The sequence below is a fragment of the Nerophis ophidion genome, linkage group LG20 (assembly GCF_033978795.1).
Source record: "Nerophis ophidion isolate RoL-2023_Sa linkage group LG20, RoL_Noph_v1.0, whole genome shotgun sequence".
Taxonomy (NCBI): domain Eukaryota; kingdom Metazoa; phylum Chordata; class Actinopteri; order Syngnathiformes; family Syngnathidae; genus Nerophis; species Nerophis ophidion.
In genome coordinates, this window is record NC_084630.1 from 47101191 (window position 1) to 47116493 (window position 15303).

General features: G+C 40.8%; 1 long non-coding RNA gene across 1 annotated transcript; it reads right to left on the minus strand.

Annotated features, from left to right (window-relative positions):
* Positions 1–189: 189 nt before the first annotated feature.
* LOC133539235 (uncharacterized) lies at positions 190–14604 on the minus strand. The gene is made up of 2 exons (XR_009803212.1): positions 14291–14604; positions 190–4392 (listed from the first exon to the last, which is right to left on the minus strand). It is a non-coding gene; the product is annotated as an uncharacterized LOC133539235 (long non-coding RNA).
* Between the last annotated feature and the right edge of the window lie 699 nt (positions 14605–15303).

Here is a 15303-nt window from a genome sequence, read left to right on the forward strand (position 1 = left end):
AATCATATGAAATTGTTGTAATTATTGCCAATCTATTTTTACATGCGAATTGTCGGGCGTGAGTAAAAACATTTTGTGTTTGTGGCATTTTGGCCGTAATTTCACTCCATGTTGTCTGAGCTTTGTGATGTTGACAAAAATGAGGAAATGTTATCCGATACGATCTCACAACTATGAAGAATAGGTTCCAGTCAATATATTTTGTCAATTTACAGTAATCATTCATAACAAAATGCCCCATACATGTGATTTCATATAGTAAAACCTTTTTTTTTTTACAAATGTGTTTTGTATTTATCAGTGTTGTGTGAACTCACTCCAATAGTGTCTTATCATTTGAAGTGAGTGTGAGTGACATGACTATAAATCTGCATTTTTACAAATGCCTGGGTTATTTTGAGGAATGGGCATATAAGTTTTGACCCGAATTGCGTCATTTTGCAAATAATTTAGGAATTAGGAAAATTGAATGTTGTGTTTTGGGAAAAGATTTTGAATCCTTTTGAAAAAAGACACACTGTATGTAAAATTGTGTGTAAGCAAATGGAAAAAACTGTAAGACCCTCAGAGATAATCTTATTTGCGCATGGTGCCATCCGCCCCCCACAAAGCATTGGGGAGTAAAACGGCGGACAGAAGAGACAAGCTCAACCTGTTAGATGCTTGCAAGTTTTTTTTATTAAATGAAATTGTTCTAATTCTTGCCAATCTATTTTTACATGCGAATTGTCGGGCGTGAGTAAAAACATTTGTGTGTTTGTGGCATTTTGGCCGTAATTTCCGTCCATGTTGTCTGAGCTTTGTGATGTTGACAAAAATGAGGAAACGTTATCCGATACGATCTCACAACTATGAAGAATAGGTTCCAGTCAATATATTTTGTCAACTTATAGTAATCATTCATGACAAAATGCCCCAAACATGTGATTTCATATAGTAAAACTTTTTTTTTTTTACAAGTGTGTTTTGTATTTATCAGTGTTGTGTGTAACTCACTCCAATAGTGTCTTATCATTTGAAGTGTGTGTGAGTGACATGACTGTAAAACTGCATTTTTACAAATCCCTGGGTTATTTTGAGGTATGGGCATATAAATTTTGACCCAAAGTGCGTCATTTTGCAAATAATTTAGGAATTAAGAAAATTGAATGTTGTGTTTTGAGAAAAGTGTTTGAATCCCTTTGAAAAAAGACACACAGTATGTAAAATTCTGTGTAAGCAAATGGAAAAAAACTGTAAGGCCCTCAGAGATAATCTTATTTGCGCATGGTGCCATCCGCCCCCCACAAAGCATTGGGGAGTAAAATGGCGGACAGAAGAGACAAGCTCAACCTGTAAGATGCTTGCAGGTTTTTTTTATTAAATGAAATTGTTCTCATTTTTGCCAATCTATTTTTACATGCGAATTGTCGGGCGTGAGTAAAAACATTTTGTGTGTTCGTGGCGTTTCGGCCGTAATTTCACTCCATGTTGTCTGAGCTTTGTGATGTTGACAAAAATGAGGAAACGTTATCCGATACGATCTCACAACTATGACGAATAGGTTCCAGTCAATATATTTTGTCAACTTAAAGTAATCATTCATGACAAAATGCCCTAAACATGTGATTTCATATAGTAAAACCGTTTTTTTTTTTACAAGTGTGTTTTGTATTTATCAGTGTTGTGTGTAACTCACTCCAATAGTGTCTTATCATTTGAAGTGTGTGTGAGTGACATGACTGTAAAACTGCATTTTTACAAATGGCTGGGTTATTTTGAGGAATGGGCATTTAAGTTTTGATCCGAAGTGGGTCATTTTGCTACAATCGGGCGGAAGGCGGGGTACACCCTGGACAAGTCGCCACCTCATCGCAGGGCCAACACAGCGCCCTCCGCGACCCCAAAAAGGGAATAAGCGGTAGAAAATGGATGGATGGATGGGTCATTTTGCAAATAATTTAGGAATTAAGAAAATTGAATGTTGTGTTTTGTGAAAAGTGTTTGAATCCCTTTGAAAAAAGACACACAGTATGTAAAATTGTGTGTAAGCAAATGGAAAAAACTGTAAGGCCCTCAGAGATAATCTTATTTGCGCATGGTGCCATCCGCCCCCCACAAAGCATTGGGGAGTAAAATGGCGGACAGAAGAGACAAGCTCAACCTGTAAGTTGCTTGCAAGTTTTTTTATTAAATGAAATTGTTCTAATTCTTGCCAATCTATTTTTCATGCGAATTGTCAGGCGTGAGTAAAAACGTTTTGTGTGTTTGTGGCGTTTTGGCCGTAATTTCTCTCTATGTTGAATGAACTTTGTGATCTTGACAAAAATGAGGAAACGTTATCTGATACGATCTCACAACCATGAAGAATAGGTTCGAGTCAATATATTTTGTAAACTTACAGTAATCATTTATGACAAAATGCCCCAAACATGTGATTTCATAGAGTAAAACCGTTTTGTTTTTTTTACAAATGTGTTTTGTATTTATCAGTGTTGTGTGTAACTCACTCCAATAGTGTCTTATCATTTGAAGTGTGTGTGGGTGACATGACTGTAAAACTGCATTTTTACAAATGCCTGGGTTATTTTGAGGAATGGGCATATACATTTTGACCCGAAGTGCGTCATTTTGCAAATAATTTAGGAATTAAGAAAATTGAATGTTGTGTTTTGGGAAAAGTGTTTGAATCCCTTTGAAAAAAGACACACAGTATGTAAAATTGTGTGTAAGCAAATGGAAAAAACTGTAAGGCCCTCAGAGATAATCTTATTTGTGCATGGTGCCATCCGCCCCCCACAAAGCATTGGGGAGTAAAATGGCGGGCAGAAGAGACAAGCTCAACCTGTAAGATGCTTGCAAGTTTTTTTAATTAAATAAAAATTGTTCTAATTCTTGCCAATATATTTTCACATGCGAATTGTCGGGCATGAATAAAAACATTTAGTGTGTTTGTGGCATTTAGGCCGTAATTTCCGTCCATGTTGTCTGAGCTTTGTGATGTTGACAAAAATGAGGAAATGTTATCCGATACGATCTCATGAACTATGAAGAATAGGTACCAGTTAATATATTTTGTCAATTTACAGTAATCATTCATGACAAAATGCCCCAAGCATGTGATTTCATATAGTAAAACGTTTTTTTTTTTTACAAGTGTGTTTTGTATTTATCAGTGTTGTGTGTAACTCACTCCAATAGTGTCTTATCATTTGAAGTGTGTGCGAGTGACATGACCGTAAAACTGCATTTTTACAAATGGCTGGATTATTTTGACGAATGGGCATATAAATTTTGACCCGAAGTGCGTCATTTTGCAAATAATTTAGGAATTAAGAAAATTGAATGTTGTGTTTTTGAGAAAAGTGTTTGAATCCCTTTGAAAAGACACACAGTATGTAAAATTGTGTGTAAGCAAATGGAAAAAACCGTAAGGCCCTCAGAGATAATCTTATTTGCGCATGGTGCCATCCGCCCCCCACAAAGCATTGGGGAGTAAAATGGCGGACAGAAGAGAAAAGCTCAACCTGTAAAATGCTTGCAAGTTTTTTAAATTAAATGAAATGGTTCTAATTCCTGCCAATCTATTTTTACATGCGAATTGTCGGGCGTGAGTAAAAACATTTTTGTGTGTTTGTGGCATTTTGGCCGTAATTTCACTCCATGTTGAATGAACTCTGTGATCTTGACAAAAATGAGAAAACGTTATCCGATACGATCTCACAACTATGAAGAATAGGTTCCAGTCAATATATTTTGTCAACTTACAGTATTCATTCAAGACAAAATGCCCCAAACATGTGATTTCATATAGTAAAACCGTTTTTTTTTACAAGTGTGATTTGTATTTATCAATTGACAAAAATGAGGAAGTGTTATCCGATACGATCTCATGAACTATGAAGAATGGGTTCTAATCCCGTGTTGGTGTTCTCACACTCCGATAAAGGGAAAGAATGTGGCCTTTGAAAGTTCCATGTTCCAGTATAATGACAGCTGAGCTAAGTAATGAAAGTGAAACCATGTTCCAGTACAATGACAGATGTAAAGTGAGATAAGTACCTGACACCCGGCTTCAAGTTCCTCCCACCAGAGCCCATCGGGTGTCCCCTCGGCCTGGTTCTGTTGCTCCTGGCTCCCTGGATCGTGGATTTGAGGAGTTCTCGCAGGCTCGTCAGGAGCATGGTTGTGCTTTTCATTCTCTGCTACGGTTTTACCAAGGTTATCTCTAACCATCCTAGAAAAGAGAACCCTCCTGTGGAGCGCCACATGTTGTACTCTTCCCGCTCCTGTTCGCCGCAGGCACAGACCATCAGGCGCTCGGTCCACTTGGCCAGGCCATGCCGCTTCTGGTCCACATCCGGTTCTCAGATCGGATCGCCTCGACTTGAGGGAAGTGCGGGGGCGGAGCAGCTGGAAAACAAAGAAATGTTTACAACACATCAGCACGTAAACATTGATGTCATCACATTACTTTCACAGTTCCCTCAGATATCTTAAAGGGGAACATTATCACCAAACCTATGCAAGCGTCAATATATACCTTGACGTTGCAGAAAAAAGACCAGTATTTTTTTAACCGATCTCCGAACTCTAAATGGGTGAATTTTGGCAAATTAAACGTCTTTCTGTTTATCGGTCTTTTAGCGATGATGTCAGAACGTGACGTCACCGAGGTAATACACCCGCCATATTCATTTTCACATTACAAACACCAGGTCTCAGCTCTGTTCTTTTCCGTTTTTTCGACAATTTTTTGGAACCTTGGAGACATCATGCCTCGTCGGTGTGTTGTCGGAGGGTGTAACAACACTAACAGGGAGGGATTCAAGTTGCACCACTGGCAAGAAATCTGCCGCCAGACCCCCATTGAATGTACCAGAGTGTCTCCACATTTGACCGGCGATGCTAAGACAGACATGACACAGAGATGTATGGATAACCTGCAGATGCATTTGCAACGATTAAGTCAACGAAATCACAAAGGTGAGTTTTGTTGATGTTGTTGACTTATGTGCTAATCAGACATATTTGGTCACGGCATGACTGCCAGCTAATCGATGCTAACATGCTATGCTAATCGATGCTAACATGCTATTTACGCTAGCTGTATGTACATTTGAAACTAGATACCCACATTTAATGCAAAACAAACACTTACCAATCGACGGATTTAAGTTGATCCAGTGTCACAAGATGCGAAAGTCCTGATCGTTTGGTCCGCACATTTTACCGGCGATGCTAATAAGGCAGCCATGCTATGGGCCACTTCATTAGGTACACCCACGCTATGGCCGAATAGCGTCAATAGCTATTCGCTCAATAGCTTCAATTTCTTCTTCAATTTCGTTTGCGCTATCTGCCTCCATACTCCGACCATCTGTTTCAATACATGCGTAATCTGTTGAATCGCTTAAGCAGCTGATATCCGAGTCTGAATCCGAGCTAATGTTGCTATATCTTGCGGTGGTAACCGCCATGTTGTTTGTATTGGCAGCACTGTATGACGTCACAGGGAAATGGACAGTCGCATCGCAAATAGCAAAAATCAAGAACTTTAAAGCTTTTTTAGGGATATTCCGGGACCGGTAAAATTTTGAAAAAAACTTCAAATAATACAACAAGCCACTGGGAACTGATTTTTTATGTTTTTTAACCCTTTTGAAATTGTGATAATGCTCCCCTTTGACAGAAAGTTCCTGGAACTGCAGAGCTGTGATTTGATGCTGTAACTTCACAATTGACATTTTCAAGGACAAACAATCACTAGAATTTGCAATTCCCGTGTGGAAGCGTGTGAATGGCCTATGTGCGCTAGCCAGCGATATACCTGTGTGGAACTGAAATGCTGGGAAGTCCAAGGTGAGTAGAGGGTGTGGACCTTGGAACGCATCCAATGGGTTGAGAAATATGGGATAGGGAGAGGTTTGAAAATTGTCCATTCCTTTTCAATGGGGAACGTTTCCTGGTAATTCCGGGTAAACAGGGAATTTCCGGGTACCAGGAAACATGCTGTGGGATAAGAAACGTGGAACATGCAGTCGATTGTATTATGCTAATTGTTAATCGAGAGAAAATTCCGGGAAAAGCGGGAGTTTTGGGAAAGGAAAGTCATTTTTTGCGTTGGATATATTTGAAGGAACAGAAACGTGTGGCAGGCTTACACACACAAAAATATACGCCACAGCCACCCCTCTCCCCTCCCAAATCCAACGCCCTTGACGTGAATCCCATAGGGGTAATGGACAGCTGGGCAGCACCTGAAGAGCTGCAGCCTGCCAGCATGGCCCCCCACTCCCTCCCCTCTGTTGCTAGATATCTGGAGATGTACGTTGTAATATGAATATGTGGAGGGGTTTCTTCCCACTCCAGACTTAGGAGCCCAGTCTAGATTGTAATTTTCCCATCTTTTACGGGACACCTTGTGGCGACCCATCAGCGTTCCTGTTCTGTAACCCTCTACACCAGGGGTGTCAAACTCAAATACAGAGTGGGCCAAAATTTTAAACGGAACAAAGCCGCGGGCCAAGGTTGAACAAAGTAACCTTTTAATAGGGACCCAAACAAGTTTTGCATTAAATATTGAACAAGCAAGGCTTACATGCAAAATCCAGTTTCAAATAATAATAATAATAATTAAAAAAATATCAATGGCATATCAAATAACATTTAAATAAAAATGTTATGCCTTTTTTTCTATTTGCAATCTTCTGAGGTAAATATCTTTTTTTTTCCACAGGCTAATAATACATTTGAAAATAAAATAACAATAATTAACGAACCAAACATTCAAGCCTTGAAGTAGCAAGAGAAAATGCATGAATTAAACGTTAATTATTGGTCAGTTTGCTGGAAGTTTCCCGGAAGACTTAGTGCTGCAGGGGGTTCTGGGTATTTGTTCTGTTGTGTTACGGTGCGGGTGTTCACCCGAAATGTGTTTGTCATTCTTGTTTGGTGTGGGTTCACAGTGGGGCGCATATTTGTAACAGTGCTAAAGTTGTTCATACGGCCACCCTCAGTGTGACCTGTATGGCTTGCATTCACTTGTGTGTGTGTGTGTGTGTGTGTGTGTGTGTGTGTGTGTGTGTGTGTGTGTGTGTGTGTGTGTGTGTGTGTGTGTGTGTGTGTGTGTGTGTGTAAAAGTCACAAATATTATGTGACATGCCAACCTTCCTAATTTTCCCGGTAGACTCCCGAAGTTCAGTGCCCTTCTCAAAAATCTCCCGGGGCAACCATTCTCCCGAATTTCTACCGATTTCCACCTGGACAACTATATTGGGGGCGTGCATTTAAGGCACTGCCTTTAGCGTTCTCTACAACCTGTCGTCACGTCGCTTTTCCTCCACCTTACAGCGTGTCACATAATATTTGTGGCTTTTACACACACACACACGCACAAGTGAATGCAAGCCATACAGGTCACACTGAGGGTGTCCGTATGAACAACTTTAGCACCGTTACAAATATGCGCCCCACTGTGAACCCACACCAAACAAGAATGACAAACACATTTCGGGTGAACATGCGCACCGTAACACAACAGAACAAATACCCAGAACCCCTTGCAGCACTAAGTCTTCCGGGAAACTTCCAGTAAACTGACCAATAATTAACGTTTAATTCATGCATTTTTCTTTTGCTACTTCAAGGCTTGAATGTTTGGTTCATTCATTATTGTTATTTTATTTTCAAATTTATTGTTAGCCTGTGGAAAAAAATTGATATTTACCTCAGAAGATTGCAAATAGAAAAGAAGGCATAACATTTTTATTTAAATGTTATTTGATATGCCATTGATATTTTTTTAATTATTATTATTATTATTTGAAACTGGATTTTGCATGTAAGCCTTGCTTGTTCAATATTTAATGCAAACTTGTTTGGGTCCCTATTAAAAGGTTAATTTGTTCAACTTTGGCCCGCGGCTTTGTTTCGTTTAAAATTTTGGCCCACTCTGTATTTGAGTTTGACACCCCTGTTCTACACTGTTTGTTGGTTTCTCTCATCTGGAACGGCTTTTTGCTGAAAACAAAGTTTTGTCATACTTGTGCAATGACAGTAAAGACCTATCCAATCCTATCCCACAAGTTCCTTACATTGTGGAAATAGAATACAAACAACAAGTGTCAACAAATATAGCCGTGGAGTGACGAAGCCGACGGACCGACAGCGGGGTAGGGCAAACCGTGGTCCTACTCAAGATGGTGGCCAGGAGGCGGCGTATGCAGCGGAACGGAGAGGCGGGGCGCCTGGAGCGACCAGAACCAGGTGCGTGACACACACACCGGCTCTCAATTTGTGCATCTCCTCCTGCTGTATAAAAGGGGAGAAGGAGGAGCAATCGGAAAGAAGGAGTAGGAGAACCGGCAGGAGAACAAAACCACAGAGAGCCACGAAGCGACGAAGACCAGCACAGGAAGACGCGGACGACTGAAAAGGAGACCGGCGCGAGCAGCAAAGGAGGAGCCGAAAGATTGACCGACCGACACTGCGAGCAGCTTTATTGCAAAATAAAGAGTCAAACCTGTGCGAAGCGATGTCCTTCATCAATGGTCCATGCAAGCCACACGATGGCGGCAGGAAGCTGTTCACAATAGGCAAGTAATACTTGTCCTGACTAAGATGGTGACTAGGGATGAAAAAACGGGGTCAAGGAGGCTTTGAATGCCAGTCTCTGCTCACTAATCACTCTACACGTCTTGATGAACAGAACAGTGTCCTACCTTAATGAACTACTCAATCAATCAATGTTTATTTATATAGCCCTAAATCACAAATATTTCAAAGGACTGTACAAACCATTACGACTACGAGATCCTCGGAAGAACCCACAAAAGGGCAAGGTAAACTCACACCCAGTGGGCAGGGAGACTTCACATCCAGTGGGACGCCAGTGACAATGCTGACTATGAGAATCCTTGGAGAGCACCTCTGATGTGGGCAACCCCCCCCCCTCTAGGGGACCGAAAGCAATGGATGTCGAGCGGGTCTAACATGATACTGTGAAAGTTCAATCCATAGTGGCTCCAACACAGCCGCGAGAGTTCAGTTCAAAGCGGATCCAAGACAGCAGCGAGAGTCCCGTCCACAGGAAACCATCCCAAGCGGAGGCGGATCAGCAGCGTAGAGATCTCCCCAACCGATACACAGGCGAGTGGTCCATCCTGGGTCTTGACTCTGGACAGCCAGTACTTCATCCATGTTCATGGTGAAGCCTAACTACTCAGTGGCCTCGTGGTAAGGCTGTGAGTGTTAGGATTTTGGACTCTTCCGTTCCTTAGTTTGAGCACTTCCTGTTTTATCTCGTCTCCATGGTTTCACATTAGTCCCACCTACTTTTGTGTCTACGCACACCTGTTTCGCATTTGATTTCTTGTGTTTTCAAGCCCGCTTGGGACCTCAGTTCTATCTGGACGGTTTGTTTGCTCCACGCAAAATACACGTTGGTATCTCTTTGTTATCTTTACTAGTGCTAAGTTTCGTCTTAGCTTCTCGTGCGCTCGACAGGCTTGTTTCGGACTCTTTGAACCCTGCTAAGTTTTAACTTAGCTACCGTGCGTTCTGCATGCCTTTTCTTTGTCATTTTGTACCAGTGTTATTTTATCTTTGTATTAAATCAAGTCTTACCTGCAACTCCTGCCTGTGTTGGTCCTCGTGCATCCCTGGGGTGACAACGCGCATCCACAATGCGTCGCCAACGCGTCAGAAACCATCTAGCAAAATTTCACCTCACAGTGGACCACCTAGAGTCTTCCCCTCGCCAAGCCGCAAAGACTTTTTTCCGGACAGCAGCTCGCAGACAACAGCCCAGTACTCTTCCCTGAGGTTTGGTAGTCTTGTTTTTTTGCCATTTTCTAATCACTCTTCCGACTGGGCTGTAAGACCAGAGCATACCTCCGGCCCACCGGTCCGTCACGGTGACGTCATTTCATCGACGCCCCCCCGGTGATGTAATTCCGTCCACCGTTGATGACATCGTCAACGATGAATTTTTTTTCGAAGACTCTTTCTCTCAGCCATTCTCTAATGACTTTAACGTTAATAATAAAATTAAATTCTATCAGGACATTTTTTCTAGGTACAGATTTAGTCAATCACATTCACCTGCATTTTTGACTCCGTCGCTAAGGTCTCAAGCCCCGCCCAAGTCTATGGGTAATTCTCCTTTTTCTAAAGTACATTTTGGACAATCTAGAGGGGAGGAGTGGCCGTACCCTGGGCGTCCTCCTCGCAGGACGCATTCTCTTCCACGTCGGCCACGGATGTGGCCTCTACAAGGTCTCTACGAGGTCGCCCGCCAAGACTTCTGTGGCTGCGGCGTTCCATCCGCTGCCACCACCTGTCGTGTTCTCTGTGGATTCGGGGACACAGGACTTGGCGACCCTCCACCCTGTCCTCCCCTCCGTCACTTTTGGAGTGTCTTGTTGTGGAGGTGGGGGGTTCTTTGTATTTTGTGGGACATCTGGGATCTGTCCCTGAAGGGGGGGGGGGGGTACTGTTATGATTTTGGACTCTTCCGTTCTTTAGTTTGAGCACTTCCTGTTTTATATGGTTTCACATTGGTCCCACCTACTCTTGTTTCTACGCACACCTCTTTCTCATTTGATTTCTTGTGTATTCAAGCCCGCTTGCGACCTCAGTTCTATCTAGATGGTTTGTTTGCTCCACGCAACATACACGTTTGTATCTCTTTGTTATCTTTACTAATGCTAAGTTTCGTCTTAGCTTCTCGTGCGCTCGACACACTTGTTTCGGACTCTTTGAACCCTGCTAAGTTTTAACGTAGCTACCGTGCGTTCTGCATGCCTTTTGTTTGTCATTTTGTACCAGTGTTATTTTATTTTTGTATTAAATCAAGTCTCACCTGCAACTCCTGCCTGTGTTGGTCCTTGTGCATCCCTGGGGTGACAACGCGCATCCACAATGCGTCGCCAACGCGTCAGAAACCATCCAGCAAAATTTCACCTCGCATCCACAATGCGTCGCCAACGCGTCAGAAACCATCTAGCAAAATTTCACCTCGCAGTGGACCACCTAGAATATTCCCCTCGCCAAACCACGAAGACTTTTTCTCCGGACAGCACCTCGCAGACAACAGCCCAGTACTCTTCCCTGAGGTTTGGTAGTCTTGTTTTTTCGCCATTTTCTAATCACTCTTCCGACTGGGCTGTAAGACCAGAGCATACCTCCGGCCCACCGGTCCGTCACGGTGACGTCATTTCGTCGACGCCCCCCGGTGATGTAATTCCGTCCACTGTTTATGACATCATCAACGATGAATTTTTTTTTGAAGACCCTTTCTCTCAGCCATTCTCTAATGACTAACGTTAATGATAAAATTAAATTCTATCAGGACATTTTTTCTAGGTATAGATTTAGTCAACCACATTCACCTGCATTTTTGACTCAGCCGCTAAGGTTTCAAGTCTATGGGTTATTTTCCTTTTTCTAAAGTACATTTTGGACAATCTGGAGGGGAGGAGTGGCCGTACCCTGGGCGTCCTCGCAGGACGCATTCTCTTCCACGTCGGCCACGGATGTGGCCTCTACGAGGTCTCTACGAGGTCGCCCGCCAAGACTTCTGTGGCTACGGCGTTCCATCCGCCGCCACCACCTGTCGTGTTCTCTGTGGATTCGGGGACACAGGACTTGGCGACCCTCCACCCTGTCCTCGCCGCTCCCTCCCGTCACTTTTGGACTGTCTTGTTGTGGGGGTGGGGGGTTCTTTGTATTTTGTGGGACATCTGGGATTTGTCCCTGAAGGGGGGGTACTGTTATGATTTTGTATTCTTCCGTTCTTTGGTTTGAGCACATCCTGTTTTATCTCGTCTCCATGGTTTCACATTGGTCCCACCTACTCTTGTTTCTACACACACCTGTTTCTTATTTGATTTATTGTGTATTCAAGCCCGCTTGCGACCTCAGTTCTATCTGGATGATTTGTTGGCTCCACGCAAAATACACGTTGGTATCTCTTTGTTATCTTTACTAGTGCTAAGTTTCGTCTTAGCTTCTCGTGCGTTCGACACGCTTGTTTCGGACTCTTTGAACTCTGCTAAGTTTTAACTTAGCTACCATGCGCTCTGCATGCCTTTTCTTTGTCATTTTGTACCAGTGTAATTTAATTTTTGTATTAAATCAAGTCTTAGCTTCAACTCCTGCCTGTGTTGGTCCTCGTGCATCCCTGGGGTGACAACGCGCATCCACAATGCGTCGCCAACGCGTCAGTGAGTTCAAACCCCGCCCGAGTCATACCAAAGACTATATAAATGGGAGCCATTACCACTCAGCATCAAGGGTTGGAATTGGGGGTTAAATCACCAAAAAATGATTCCCGAGCGTGGCCACCGCTGCTGCTCACTGCTCCCCTCACCTCCAGGGGGTGAACAAGGGGATGGATCAAATGCAGCGGACACATTTCACCACACCGAGTGTGTGTGTGAGAATCATTGCTACTTTAACTTTTAACATTTTATTCTGGGCCCGAATGCAGCTGAGATAGGCTCCAGCACCCCGGCCCACGAACCCGAAAGGGTCAAGTGGTAGGAAATGGATGGACGGATGGAATTGTGTTGCTACTTTAACGTTCAACTTTTTAATTGCTGTGCCGCCAACAAGGAACATCAAAGGTTCAGGTCAATGCTGCCTGCAGAAAACTACTAAACCAGGGGTCACCAACATGGTGCCCGCGGGCACCAGGTCGCCCGTAAGGACCAGATGAGTCGGCCGCTGGCCTGTTCTAAAAATAGCTCAAATAGCAGCACTTACCAGTGAGCTGCCTCTATTTTTTTAATTTTATTTATCTACTAGCAAGCTGGTCTCGCTTTGCTCGACATTTTTAATTCTAAGAGAGACAAAACTCGAATAGAATTTGAAAATCCAAGAAAATATTTTAAAGACTTGGTTTTCACTTGTTTGAATAACTTTCAGAAAGACAATTATAGAGAAAAAATACAACCTTAAAAATGATTTGGGGATTTTTAAACACATATACCTTTTTACCTTTTAAATTCCTTCCTCTTCTTTCCTGACAATTTGAAATCAAAGTTCAAGTAATCTTTTTTTATTATTATAAAGAATAATAAATACATTTTAAATGTAATTCTTCATTTTAGCTTCTGTTTTTTCGACGAAGAATATTTGTGAAATATTTCTTCAAACTTATTATGATCTAAAAAATATGTAGAATCAAATTTAAAACTTCTTTCAAAGTCTTTTGAATTTATTTTAAAATCTTTGTTCTGGAAAAGCTAGGAGAAATAATGATTTGTCTTTGTTAGAAATATAGCTTGATCCAATTTGTTATATATTCTAACAAAATGCAGATTGGATTTTAACCTATTTAAAACATGTCATCAACATTCTAAAATGTATCTTAATTAGGAAAAATTACTAATGATGTTCCATAAATTATTTTTTTAATTTTTAAAAAAGAATCGAATTAGGTAGTTTTTCTCTTGAATTTTAAAGAGTCGAAATTGAAGATAAACTATGTTTCAAAATGGAATTTTTCTTTTTTTTTTTTTTTTCCTGTTTTCTCCTCTTTTAAACCGTTCAACTTGTCAAAATGCAAAAATTTTTTTTTTTTTTTTTTAAATGTAAAAACATCCATGCCAGCAGTGTTGCATTCTAGATGCCTCATAGGACACTCTTTTTTTTCTCTCTCTCTCTCTCTCTCTCATGCTATATCCCTTATTTTTGTTACTTGCCATAAATGTCTTTTTGATACGAACTCTAGAAGGATATTGTTTACAAAAAAATGTACAAAAACACTTAAAACGTGTGTTTGTTTTTTTATTTTTATTTTTGTTTTGTTTATTTATTTATTTTTGAGTTTTTATCAAACAAGTTTTTATCGGACAAGTTTTTTTTTCATAATTTATTCTGTACAAAAAAACCTTCAGTAAAAGGACAAAAATGTACGACGGAATGACAGACACAAATACCCATTTTTTCTATATATAGATTTATTTCTTAATGGTAAATTGAGCAAATTGGCTATTTCTGGCAATTTATTTAAGTGTGTATCAAACTGGTAGCCCTTCCCATTAATCAGTACCCAAGAAGTAGCTCTGCTTTCAAAAAGGTTGGTGACCCCTGGACTAAACAAACTCCATTTCAATCCTCATTCTGTGTACAAACTCTGTCCTTGTCAGCATATTCGCCTTCAATAAAATAATTCAATAAAAAACTTCACAGCAGGAAACACAAATATCACGAAGCACAACTTCATATTAAAATGTAACTTCCTGCACAACTTTTTTTTCTCTCCCACATATAATAATAATAATAATAATAAGATTGTACTTACTCAACAAGCAAATGATGTTGTTTAGACTTGCAGCTCGACGCCGTACTGGAAACATCTTACTTTCGTTTTCGCACTTCAAAGGCGTGGGGCGGCAACAAGGCGTTCGCATCGCACTCCTCAATCACGTCTGCGCACGCGCGTCCGAGGTCTCAGCCGTTTCTGTTAAATCACGTGACTTGCAGGTAGCGAGCCAGCGTGCACGCGCCGCTTTCGCTTTCGCTCGCGGAATTTGTCTCGGAAATGGAGAATTAATTCTTGTTGATTGATCACACAAAATGACGCTATTAATCATTTTTTATATACACGCGGAAGAATTACGCGATTTATTTTTGACTGCGCATGCTCTCTTAATGTTGTTAGACGGCCACCTGTCTGATTAATGTATAAATAAAAATAAATAAATGCATAAAAATATAAAACATAATTGAAAAAAAAACACCCTAACTTTAAAAGATGAAAGTGTGGAACGAATAAATAACGTTAATTCAAACAATGACAATACAATTGCGGTCTTTTTAAAGTTAATTGTGTTTGAGTTTATTTCGAACAATTGAAGAATATAAGAATATTCCATGAATTGATTAACGTTTAACTTAAACAAGTTGAAAAACGTATTGGGGTGTTACCATTTAGTGGTCGATTGTACGGAATATGTACTGTACTGTGCAATCTACTAATAAAAGTTTCAATCAATCAGTCAATTTAGAGAATGTAATAAGCTGTGATTAACCAACATGAGTCCAAATTCAAAACTGTGATTAAAAAAAAGTAACATTTGACAACAGTAATTAACAAGTTGAACAACATGTAAAAATACTTTCACTATCACTGCAAATAAATCTTCCAACACTACGGGATCAGTTTTTTTTTAGAGCTTGAAACAGCTTAAAACTCACACAATTTGGCAATAAGAACATAAAATGATGCAGTTTTTTTTCCCTCCGGACATATATTTTTAAATATTGTATTATTCTTTTTAACATTCTGGAGATATAACAAAGACATGATGTATG